This window comes from Rhinatrema bivittatum, chromosome 17, assembly GCF_901001135.1.
Source record: "Rhinatrema bivittatum chromosome 17, aRhiBiv1.1, whole genome shotgun sequence".
Lineage (NCBI taxonomy): Eukaryota > Metazoa > Chordata > Amphibia > Gymnophiona > Rhinatrematidae > Rhinatrema > Rhinatrema bivittatum.
Genome location: NC_042631.1, coordinates 53,274,357 through 53,287,542, shown reverse-complemented (window position 1 = coordinate 53,287,542; position 13,186 = coordinate 53,274,357). Strand labels below are relative to the sequence as shown.

At 44.4% G+C, this 13,186-nt stretch overlaps 1 long non-coding RNA gene across 1 annotated transcript in view; it reads left to right on the top strand.

The window, feature by feature from the left end:
• Positions 1 to 13,186, top strand: part of LOC115079455 — a 67,855-nt gene that overhangs the window by 43,402 nt on the left and 11,267 nt on the right. Inside the window, exon 2 of the long non-coding RNA XR_003853293.1 lies at positions 8,430 to 8,551. This is a non-coding gene — a long non-coding RNA (uncharacterized LOC115079455). The remainder of the gene's footprint in view (positions 1 to 8,429; positions 8,552 to 13,186) is intronic.

Sequence of the window (13,186 nt, the reverse complement as noted above, 5' to 3'; positions counted from 1 at the left end):
CAAGTCTAGACCCACGTTTCAAGCATTGGTAATTGATTGGGGTAAGTGTACTATATTTAACTGCCCATATACCTCGCTAGAATATTAGAACCCTTATCCATATCTATCAGAAAAGACACTTGTATTCAAGGGCCAAAACGATTTGGTTAAGTTAAAATGACCGGTCAATACCTGCCGCAATTGTAGGTAAATCACATGCGAGGCGGGGCTGAGTCCATATTCTTCACTGAACTGTTGAAAGAACAAGAAATCATAGTCTCTCCAGAGTTGCGCAATAAAAATCAAGCCCTTATTTCTGCATTCTTTAAACACAGAAGAAAAAGTATACCCGGCAAGCACAGCATTTTCATAGATGGGAGCTACAGAAGTTCTTGTTCTCTTACTAGAAATTTCAGCATCTGCTTCTAAATGTGCAACGTGTGCCAGAATAGGATTTACACTACAAAGATGGCAAAAATGTAGTGAGGGAAGGGAGAGAATGAGAAGATATATATCCAGACATATCTAGTGTAAATGACCCCATTACCCTTGCCCTACTTCCATAGTGGTGTTTGTTTTTGCAAGTATTATTTGTGGATGTAAGGAGCAAGAAAAAAAGGGAAGAGATAAAGGAAACAATGAGTATTTACTTCTATGCTTTAAGTGGGCATGAAAGGAAACTTAGCAAGACTGAGATGTGCAGGTCCCTATGAGTGATGACTTATTTTTGACAATACAGAAGTGCAATTCTGGGGTAGCATTTCAATATAGAGCCCTTTCATTAGACTTGGCTAAAGCTCCAAGAACCTTTTATAAACTAATAGTGGTGGTGGCTGCTTTTCTGTGAAAGAAGTTTGATCAGAGCCAAGTCTGAGCAAGAATGCAGCCAGTCCATGTCCATAGATTTTCAGCTATTGCAGTCTGTTGGTGGGTGCTGAATTTTAGCAAGAGCAAGTTGATGCTCTCTCTTCGACACCCAGGTGGGCAAAGTGTTTCTGATCCTGGAAAAGAGTCACTTGCATACCAAGATTTGGGGCCTCTTGCTAGGTACTCATGACCTGGAATAGCCACTATTGGAAACAGGATACTAGGCTTGATGGACTCTTGGTCTAACCCAGTATGGTAGTTCTTATGAGTTCACAGGGCTTGGGATTACCTTCAAGTCCCGAGGTCAGTGGTATCCATGATAGAAATGGTCTCATATGCACCCCTTGCAGCACTTTCTTCTGAGAAGGTTATTGCCCCAATACACATGATTTCAAGGGTAAAAGAAGACCAAATGACTGCTAGCATGGTTAAGTGGTGAGGTGAAAGAGGCTATTAAAACCAGAAAGATATGGTTCGAAAACTGGAAGGTGGATCCAAAAGAAGAAAATAGTAAAGTGCATAAGTGCTCGTAAGTTAGATATAAAGCAATAAGGCAAGCATAAATAGAATTTGAATAGAAAATTTCCAGAGAGGCAAAAACTCAAAAGTTTTTTCAAATATATTTGAAGCAAGAAGCCTATGAGGAAGTTGATTGGACCACTAGATGACCAAAGGGTAGTAAAAGGAGCACTCTGGGAAGACAAGGCCATAAGAGAAAAACTAAATGTTCTTTTTCCCTTCGATACCAGGGCTGAATTAGCCATGCTGTCGTGGGAACTGTCAATCAGGTCTGGGAGGTGGAGCTTCCAAAGCGATGTCAGAGCTTTGCTCTGAGGCTGCGTGTGGTTTCCCGCGCTCGGATCAACTGTCCTCAGTCTGTTTTATACGCGCGCAGGATCGCACGCGGAGCTCCAGACCTCCAGTTTCTGGAAAAAAAAAAACCCGACTACTTCAAATTCATCCTGATGAAGGACAAAAAGGACCCTCGTCCCTCAGGCTTTTTAAGCCTTGCGCCTGCAGGAAGGTAATGTCCCGTACCGACGACCATGACAAGTGCTATCTTTGTCTGGGTCCAGACCACCAGATGGCAACTTGTTCCCACTGCGGTAAAATGTCTCCGCGGGCGCGTCGACAGCGGGCCGATAAAATGGAGGCCTTAAAACTGGGCCGCATGGGTTCATACACCCTGCCGTCCGAAGCGCGATCATCGCCGGGACCGGCTTTCACGGTGCCATTCCAACAGTGCTGAGCGGCCTCGGTCGAACTGTCCACTTCTTGGACTGACAGCCATCCTGGACAGGACGCGCGCCTAGTGCTGTCCAGAGGAAGGGACCCCACTCGGGACAGAGTGAAGGGTCGGAGGGAGTCGCCTGCGTCGACGAAGCGGCCGTTAATTGAGCAAGGAGCTCACAGGCCTTCAACGCACACGACAACAGTGTGGCCTGCGTCCATATCCTCCATCGACGTGACGCAGACGACGCATACCCTAACTTCGCGTCCGCCGATGCATGTGTCCGAGGTGCCGAAAGTCGCGCCGCAAGTAGACGCCTACACACCGATCGATGCGACCTGCATCGGCACAATCGACGCATGTTGACGCATCGACGCAAAAATAGGCCAGCTGATTTAACATCGGAAAAGATTACGGTGCCATCGACACAGATAGCAACATCAACCATTGCATCTTCCATATCAGTGACACAGACACCCTCGGGTGACACTAAATCGAGGAAAAAGGTATGAGATAGACATCCAATTGACCCTCCATCTACGAAGTGACATCTCACTTCACAGGGATTGCAATGTCCCCCACTGGACCTCTCGGCAGACTCCAGTGAGGATCTCGGCCTGGCGCCAACTCCTTGCTTTCCCTCGTCGTCATCTTCGTCTCTCAGGGTCTACTCGGACCTGTCATCCATCTCGTAAGCTTGCTCTGGCAGACACAGTTTACAAGAACCGCTTGCAAAGAAACGGAGGGCACTGGATTCGCCTCATACTCGGAAGGTTAATACGCCTCCACCAGACTTGGATATACTGTTAGCGGCATTGCCGCGCCGGGGCACAACACCTCGCCCAGTCATGTCTCCTCACACTCAGGAGGTGTTTTCCACTTTATCGACTGCTTTAGCGGGGTTCTTTGAGGTCATGCAAACTACCTATAAGATGCCAGTTAGTTCCCCCAGTACAGCACCATCCTCTCCACAATGCTTGGAACCGGCTTCACCGATACTTTCACCACCGACTCCAGTGAAGGCTCCTCTTCCCACCACATTACCACCACCACCACAGGATTTTCCTTCCCTCCCCACGTCACCTATGGGTTACACTACCACTTCTGACTCGTTGAAGGGATATCCCTCAGAACCAGAGGAATGACCGGCTGAGCCGTACTCTCCGCCCAAGGACCTTACTTATCCCAAATTTCTGTAAAAAATGGGGAAGGCTCTCAACCTGGATATACAAAAGATACCAGATCCTAGAATGGACACCCTAGGATTACTAAAGATCTTCGACCTTCCGGCGGAACCCACTGCTCTGCCACCGCATAAGGTGCTGGATTCGGTTCTTGAGCATTTGTGGGAGTCACCCTTCACACTACCGGCAGTCTCCTGAAAAACGGACCTTAAGTTTAAAATGCAAAAGTCGTCCTATTATTCCCCTACTCAACTACCTCACGCCTCCATGGTGGTGAAATCTGCTATGGCGTGAGCCAAGAAATCGAAGATTCGTTCATTCATTCATTCCTGCACACCACCGGGACAAGACTTGAAATCTTTAGACGACTTTGCTAAGCGAACATTTCAAGCCTCCATGTTAACCACCTGGATAAGTCATCAGTTTTACATTATTCAATACATATACGACTGTATACAGCACCTTAAACAGGGTTCTGAGTCACAACCTCAAACTCCAGTGGATCCGGTCTTAATACAAGACGTCGAAGAAGCCATACGAGAGTTTTGAGGCCTCTTCTAGGGTTTCAGCAGGGACTATTGCAGCCGCAGAATTGCATGGCTTCACGCTAGCTCTATAAGACCCGACGTCCATGACAAACTGGCAAATCTGCCCTGCAAGGGGGACAACCTCTTTGGCTCCCAATTCCAGGACACAATAGCGCAGCTGAAGGAACAATCGGTAGTGGTGCAATCTCTCACCGCAGCTCAGTCCTACCCAACCTCGAGGGGCTCCTTCCAGCGCCGTCCGTATCGTCCATACACCTCTTATAGGACACCGCCGTATCACCCTCCTCCACGACAGCAACCACAAGCCCCTCAAAACAGCAGAGGCCGTCAACGCCCCCAGCGTCCAGCAGCACAACCGGTTCTAGCAGGAGGCATAACAGCTCACCTTCAGCAGTGGGAAACGATCACATCGGATCAATGGGTTCTGGACATCGTCCGTTCCGGATATCTAATCCCCTTCCTGAGTTTACTATCTCTGCCCCACCTGACATCCAAGGGGCACAGATCCAATCTCGTGCAGTTGCAGAAGGAAGTGTCGACCTTACTTCATCAATAGGCAATCCGCATCCCTCCATCCAACCACGACACAGGGTTCTACTCCCCATACTTCCTCATTCCAAAGAAATCTGGGGATCTCCCTCCCATCTTGAACCTCCGAGGTCTCAACAAATTCATAGTCAAGGAAAAGTTCAAGATGATATCCCTCAAGTCCATCCTACCCCTGATTCCTCCCACAGCTTGGATGTGTTCTTTAGATCTCAAGGATGCATACACGCATATTCCAATGCATCCTTCCTCCTGGCAATACCTATCCTTTCAAGTCCAGGGCCAGCACTTCCAATACAGAATACCCTGGGTGCTGTCTCTCGGCAGCACCCAGGGTATTCACCAAGTGCATGGCAGTTCCTCCGTCAACAGGGAATTATAATTTTTCCTTACCTGGACGATTGGCTCCTGATAGCGTCAGACCCTCAAATGCTCCAACAGAACCTACAAGATACGTTTCACCTCGGCCAGTTGGGCCTCAACGTGAACTACGAAAAATCCCATCTACAGCCTGTCCAAAGGCTTCAGTTCATAGGAGCCATATTGGACACGATTCAACACAGAGTATTCCTACCACACGACAGACGCACCATGATGCGTCAGCTCTTCCGGCGCTTACACCGTACCCTGATGCCTTCAGCCCTGCAAATTCTAACAGTTGGGGCACATGGCAGCGGCCATTCATGCGGTAGCTACAACCAGACTACACATGCGCCATATCAAATGAGATCTCAAGCGCCAATGGCACCAACATTCCCAACCCTTGACTAAGACTGTATGCCTAACATCAGCCATGTGCAACGAACTCAACTGGTGGCTACGCGCACGGACACTCGGCAAAGGTGCTCCATTCTTACTGTTACCTCACAATGCCATTCTCACCACGGATACCTCCCGCAAAGGGGGGGGGGGGGGGCGCATCTTGATCATCTGCAGACACAAGGCCTGTGTACACCACAGGAAGAGTCGTATCAAATCAACCTCTTAGAGCTTCGAGCGATACGATACGCATTAAGACCTTTGTATCTCACCTTCGGGGTCATCGAGCGCTGGTCTACACGGTCAACCAAGTAGGCATGTTTTACATCAACAAACAAGGTGGCTCAGGATCATGGATCCTCTGCAAGGAAGCCCTCGCCATTCTGTTATGGGCCAGCAAACACTCAATTCAGTTGCAAGCAACCTTCTTACCAGGCATCTCCAATACCAGGGCAGACAAATCACCCCCACGAATGGTCTCTCAACCCGATCATAGCAGAGGAGATCTTCTGAAGGTGGGGAACACCGATGATACACCTTTTCTCCTCGGAAGCCAACCAGAAAACGCCTCTCTTCGGCTCTGTCTGGCCAAATCAGTACACGACCGCCCAGGATGCCTTTCTCATACCATGGACGGAAACCTTAATGTATGCGTTTCCTCCCCATTCCTCTAATCACCAAAATGATACAAAAGTGCATGCACGACGAAGCACAATTGATTCTGGTAGCACCTGCATGACCGCGTCAACCGTGGTACACACACCTTCTCCAACTGTCCACAGTGGAGCCCTTCCGCTTGCCAAATCAAGAAGACCTACTGTCACAAGAGGAGGGCTCTCTCCTGCATCCGCTCCACGCCTCCCTACATCTGATGGCGTGAAGATTGAGCGGCTCCTTGCTGAACAGGGATTTTCAGTTTCCGTACAAAACATAATTTTGGCCTCCAGGAAGCCGTCCACAGGACACAGCTATCACTTCAAATGGAAGCGATATGGGGCGGACCCACTCACATGCCCCCCAGACATTTTTCTGATGTATCTACATACATTGCACATAGCTGGCCTTGCCACGGCTTCTGTTCGAGTCCATCTTAGTGCTATAGCTGCCTTTCACCGACTACAAGGGACATCCAATCTCCCATCATCCAATGGTTTCGCGATTCCTCAGAGGGCTTACCTTCGGCCTCCAATCACAAACCCCCCTGTACCATGGAACCTCAGTCTGGTACTTGAACAGTTGATACTGCCCCCATTAGAACCAATGGACGCAGCACATCTCAAATACCTCACTTGGAAAGTATTTTTCTTAGTTGTGGTCACCTCTGCTCGCCGAGTTAGTGAGTCACAAGCCTTGGTGCATTATACTCCATATCTTCAGTTTTACCACGGTAAAGTGCTCCTTTGAACCCATCCCACCTTTCTACCGAAGGTGGTATCTCAATTTCATCTCAACCAATCTATAGAATTACCTACGTTGTGTCCGAAGCCGCATCAGAACAAACGTGAAAAACTTCTCCGGGCATTGGCTTACTATAAGCAACTAACCCAATCCCCTAACAGAGTCTCACAACTGTTTGTTTCTTTCAATCCAAATGCCCCTGGACTACCAGTAGCTAAAAGAATTATCTCTAGTTGGATTACTAAGTGCATACTTTTCTGCTATAACAAACAGCAGATCAAATTACCTTCTCTTCCCACGGCTCATCAAACCAGAGCAGTAGCAGCTTCACTGGCTCACATGAAACACGTTCCACCACTAGACATCTGTAAAGCTGCCATGTGGGCGTCTCTTCACACATTCACCTCACATTACTGCTTGGACCAGCAGACAGCGGAAGATGCCAAATTGGGACGGACATTATTGCATTCATTAAAGAAACCACTGGCGGAGTCAACTGGCACATAGTTGGCAACATGCTGCACACACGATACTAACTGAAAAAATTCCATGCAGCATGTTCGGGAGCTTCGGGCTCCCACGACAGCATGGCTAATTCAGCCCGGCTATCGATGGGGGAAAAAGCAAGTTTGTTTACCGTAAACGGTGTTTCCGTAGATAGCAGGATGAATTAGCCATGCTGACCCGCCCACCTCCCTGCACAGTCGACTGCTGCAACCTACGACCACGCTTGCTTTATTACAGACTGAGGAGAGTTGATCCAAGCGCGGGAAACCACGCGCAACCTCAGAGCAAAGCTCTGACATCGCTTTGGAAGCTCCGCCTCTTGGACCTGATTGACAGTTCCCATGACAGCATGGCTATTTCATCCTGCTATCTACGGAAACACCATTTATGGTAAGCAAACTTGCTTTTCTTCAGTCTTTACTGAGGGAGGTGTTGAAGATTTCTGAGCCTGAAAAAATCTTTGAGAATGTTGATTCAGAGGAACTGAATCAAATCATGGTGAACCAGGAAGATGTAATAGAGCAAATGCAGTGCATTCAGATCCCTTTACTTTTTCCATATTTAGTTACGTTATCCTTATTCTAAAATAGATATGCATTTTTTTCTCTTCTCAGTCTACACACACTACCCCATAATGATTAAGAGAAATCAGATTTGTAGACATTTGTGCAAATAAAAAAACAAACCTGAAATATCACATTAACATAAGTATTCAGACCCTTTGCTATTACATTCAAAGTTGAGCTCCGGTGCATCCTGTTTCTTTTGCTTATCTTTGCGATGTTTCTCCCACTTGCCTGTAATCCACCTATGGTAAATTCAATTGATTGGACATGATTTGGAAAGACTCACAGCTGTCTTTATAAGATCCCCCAGTTGATAGTGCATGTCAAAGCAAAATCAAAATTAATCACAAACAAAAAAGTCCAAGGGTGCCACAAACGAAATAATTCCAAAAATAAGGATGTATTGCTAGGCCAAATCAATCATATTATAAAACACAATGATTATTATAAACGGACCATCATACCACCCCAGGTTTATGAACAATATTTTGTGTTCTTAACAACCAAGTGGGTCTTATATAATCATCGGTCCAAGCATATGCAAAGTATTTTTCTTCAAAAAATGCAATTCTAAGAATGTTAGTACAAACTTTTAATAATAAAGTATACTTCCCCTTTTTTTTTTCCTTTTTTTTATCCAGCGTTGTTAAGCCCGTGGTCAAGCCCAACACGATATGTTTCACTGTCGCTGCTTTAGGGACTATAAACAGAGTTTTCAAAGAAGCTTAAACAAGCATAGATTGCATAAAGTTCCCCGAAGGGATTTATGTGGTGACTTTTTCTAAAAAAATAAAACAAAAACAAAAATAAATGCCACTTTACATGGGAAATTGTTTTGTTACAGGATCAACAAAGAGTGCTTACAAGACGCCGGAAAATCTGTCAAGCACGCCAAAACGTTATTGATGAGCCCCGGTGTGTGAACATTTTTTAACCATCAATGTTAATTTAATGGGCGTGACTTACGTAAGTGACGTCCGAATTAGATTGTGAAATCAATTGTGAAAAAATTGTAAATAAAATTATAAAAATACATTCCACTTAATTTCTGATTTCAGTCCCAATGGAATGACTTTGTAACTGAAAAATCTATCTTGGTTCCTGCTGGATTAATCTTCTGACTCTCTCCCTCTTGCCAATGTGCCAAAATCTTTTCCAAGACAGTTCAACAGCACTCACTGAAATCATGATTGCTCTGGAGGAAATGGTCAACCAGGGGAGCATCTTTTCGGTTTTTAAGGCAGCTTCTATGTTCAATCAGCCACATCTTGATTTTCCTTTAGTCATACCAATGTATCTGAAGTTACATGGGCAAGTGATTAAATAAATGAGAAATGATGATGTGCACGTTATGTCCAATGGTAAGTTGACGCACTTGCCTGAAGGTAGTGAAATGTATGTACAAGATGATTTCATTTTACAAATATCACAATTGCACACGTTGGGTTCAACTGGCGTTTGTTTAGGTTAATAATCAGAAGCTTGTATGAGACAGTCTCTGATATCAAAGCCATGATGTTGAAGGAATTGTCTGTAAACCTCTGGGATAGGATTGTTTTGAGGCACAGATCTGGGGAAGGGTACAAAAAAATTGCTGCAGTATTGAAAGTCCTAAAGAAGACTGTGTCCTCCATCCTTAAATGGAAGAAGTTTGGAACCATCAGGATTCTTCCTGGAGCCGGCCACCCACCTGCCCAAACTTAGCCATTGGGGAAGAAGGGCCTTGGTCAGGGAGGTGACTAAGTTCCCAATGGTCACTCTAACAGAGCTCCAGCGTTCTGCTGTGGAGATGGGAGAACCTTCCAGAAGGACAACCATCTCTGCAGAATTTCACCAATCAGGCTTTTATGCCTCTGTATCGCTTTATGGTGAGACCGCACTTGGAGTAGTGTTCTGGTCATTGCATCTCAAAAAAGATATAGTTACGATGGAGAAGGTACATAGAAGGCAACCCAAATGATAAAGGGGATGGAATAGCTCCCCTATGAGGAAAGATTAAAGAGGTTAGGGCTTTCAGCTTGGAGAAGAGACGGCTGAGGGGGGGGGATATGATAGAGGTCTTTAAAATCATGAGAGGTCTAGAACGGGTAAATGTGAATCGGTTATTTACTCTTTCGGATAATAGACTAGGGAGCACTCCATGAAGTTAGCATGTAGCACATTTAAAACTAATTGGAGAAAATTATTTTTTACTCAACGCATAGTTAAACTCTGGAATTTGTTGCCAGGGGATGTGGTTAGTGCAGTTAGTGTAGCTGGGTTTAAAAAGGTTTGGATAAGTTCTTGGAGGAAAAATCCATTACCTGCTATTAATCAAGTTGACTTAGAAAATAGCCACTGCTATTACTAGCATCAGTACCATGGGATATACTTAGTTTTTGGGTACTTGCCAGGTACTTGTAGCCTGGATTGGCCACTGTTGGAAACAGGATGCTGGGCTTGATGGACCCTTGGTGTGACCCAGTATGGCAATTTCTTATGTTCTTATGTAGAGTGGCCAGATGAAAACCACTCCTTAGCAAAAGGTATATGGCAGCCTGCTCGGAGTTTGCCAAAAGGCACTCTGGTCTGATGAAACCAAGATTGAACTCTTTGGCCCTGAATGCCAAGCGTCATATCTGGAGGAAACTAGGTACCGCTCATCATCTAGCAAGAATCATCCCTACAGTAAAGCATGGTGGTGGTAGCATTTTGACTGCTGTGGCGATGTTTTTCAGCTGCAGGCCTGAGACTAGTTAGAATCAAGGGAAAGATGAACAGCAAAGTACTGAAAGATCCTTGATGAAAACCTGCTCCAGAGCACTCTGGATCTCAGCCCGTGTGACGATTCACCTTCCAACAAGATGACCCTAAGTATTCAGCCAAGACAATGCAGGAGTGGCTTCGGGGCAAGTCTCTGAATGTCCTCGAGGGGCCTAGCCAGACTTGAACCCGATCGAACATCTCTGGAGAGACCTGAAAATAGCTGTGCATTGATGTTCCCCATCTAACCTGACAGAGCTTGAGAGGATCAGCAGAGAAGAATGGCAGAAAAACCCCAAAGCTAGGTTTGCGAAGATTGTAATGTCATGCCCCAGAAGTCTTGAGGCTGTAATCGCTGCAAAAGGTGCCTCAAAATAATGAATAAATGTGATATTTCAGTTTTTTATAAAATGGGTCTCCATACTTTCTGAATGCTCTATACATTTATTTATTTTATTTATTTATTTAAATTCTTTTATATACCGAAGTATAGCAGATTGCCTTCACTCCGGTTTACATTGTAACAATTCATACAAGAAACACAGTTTTTGGTTTTTTTTTAACTCATAACGTAAGAACAGAAAAATATGAAAATAACACCTCAACAGAGGTAGAGTAAAATAAAAAGTAAAAAAAAAATAAAAAAGTTAGCAGTATACAATGTACATCTTAAGTTCGAAGAAATTTAATACAGAAGTATATATGCACTATACATAAACTAAAGGGTAACATATCACCAGGACTGGATGGTATACTCTCCAGAATTCTGAAAGAACTAAAAAATGAAATTGCAGACACCAGGGGGAGAATAGTGTTACCTCCCTCTCCCCTCCTCCAGAGGCCAGGAAGAAGATGCTGGTGCCAGCCAGCCTGAGCTCGCCCACAGACTAACCCACTGCCTGCCCACCACCGAGGGAGCAAGAGCACAGCGGCCACACTGGGGAGGGAAACTAGCCGACGTGCTTCTCGCCAGGACCCGAGCCCAGCTCCTCCTCCAGAGCTGAAAGGCACTGCCGGGACCAGCATGAGAAGAGTGCTCCTGCTCTCCCCCCTACCGGAGGCAGGAAGAAGATGCCAGCACCAGCAAGCCTGAGCCCACCCATCAACCGGCCCACTGCTCGCCCACCACCAAGGGAGCAAGAGCGCGCCGGCCATGCGCCTTGGCACGCAACACAAAGGAGCACAACAAACCTCTATTTAAGCCTCGTTCATTATATAGTTTATTTAATTTAATTTTATTTTATTCACTGTTTTCCTATAAGTTCTATGTAAAGCCTCTGTTTTGCTGATTTTGAAGTTATAATGTAAACCGAACTGATGTTATCCTACGAAGTCCGGTATATAAAAACCATAAATAAATAAATATCATGCTATGCCATCAGTTGAGAAAAATTGGAATAGACAGAAATGTTCTCAAATGGTTCTCTTCCTTCCTAGCAGAAGAACATTCCAAGTCAAACTAGGCAATCACATATCTGACATCTTACCAATCAATACAGGTGTCCCCAGGATTCAGCACTCTCGGCAACACTATTCAACATTTATATGCTGCCTCTGTGTACATTACTAGCGGAACTTGGAATCAACTTCTTATATGCAGATGATGTACAGTTCTACATTCCCCATGTCATCTGAAAAAACTGCATTGATACTGTCAGCATATTTATTTATTTTATTTAAAAGTTTTTCTATACTGTTAAGTTATTTACCATCATAACTGTTTACAATAAGGCACATATAGAGGAGATTAGTTCATACTTTACAAAGGGGTGCCAATAGTATCCAGTAACAAATAAACATTAAAGGCTATTTGGTTTATGACATGGATTTTCCATTGATGTATATCTCCTAGGAGATAACATGTGGTTCATTCTTGGCATTACAGGTTATTGACTATGATTATCTGTGTGATAAAAAAAAAATAATTTCCAGATAAACACTTGGAGATTGTGTTAGGTGCTATATGCCTGCTCTTCCTTACTTATCTGCCCCGTTCTCTTTGTAAAAGGCAATACAACAAGAACTACCTCAGCTGAAACTAACACTAAACACAAAAAAACCTGAAATTGTGTGGTTAAGGAGAAACTCCTCTATAGTCAAACTGCCACCTCTAGAACTCGGTAATTTTAACATTACACCCTCAGATCAAGTACGTGACCTAGGAATTCAGATTGATGAGAACTTTACAATGAAAAAGCATATAAGCAATTAATTAAAACAGGATACTCCAAGCTGAGAATATTACACCGGTTGAAACTATTATTAACATTACAGGACTTCTGCACTGTTTTACAAACACTAATATTTTCAGACATAGATTACTGCAACTCCCTATTACTAGGCCTATCTTCAGGACTATTAAAACCTCTAAAGTTATTACAAAATGCCTCAGCAAGACTTTTTTATTAGGGGCAAGAAAATTTAACCATATCACCCCCTCTCTGATAGCACTTCATTGTCTGCCAGTAAAATCCAGAATTCATTTATAAAGTATTAACACTAGTTTTTAATATCAACATAAATCCCTGCTTAATATAAGTGACACTTCAACAATACACACTGCAGCGAGCCGTAAGATCACAAAACAAAGGACTATTAACTGTGACTATTTATTAAAGGCTTTTATATACTGACTTTCTTGATACAAATCAAATCAACTCGGTTTACATCGAACTAAGCAGTAACTATAACCAATCAACAAGAGACAGGTTAAAGGAGCATAAAGTTACATTATAACAAGGATGCCTTAACTGGGAGTAGGAAATAAAGAAAGGGAGAACGAAGATAAGTACTATATACAAGGGAGGGAGGCAAGGAGCCGACCTCTTGATAGCTTGTAAGCGTGATTTGGCGTTTGTT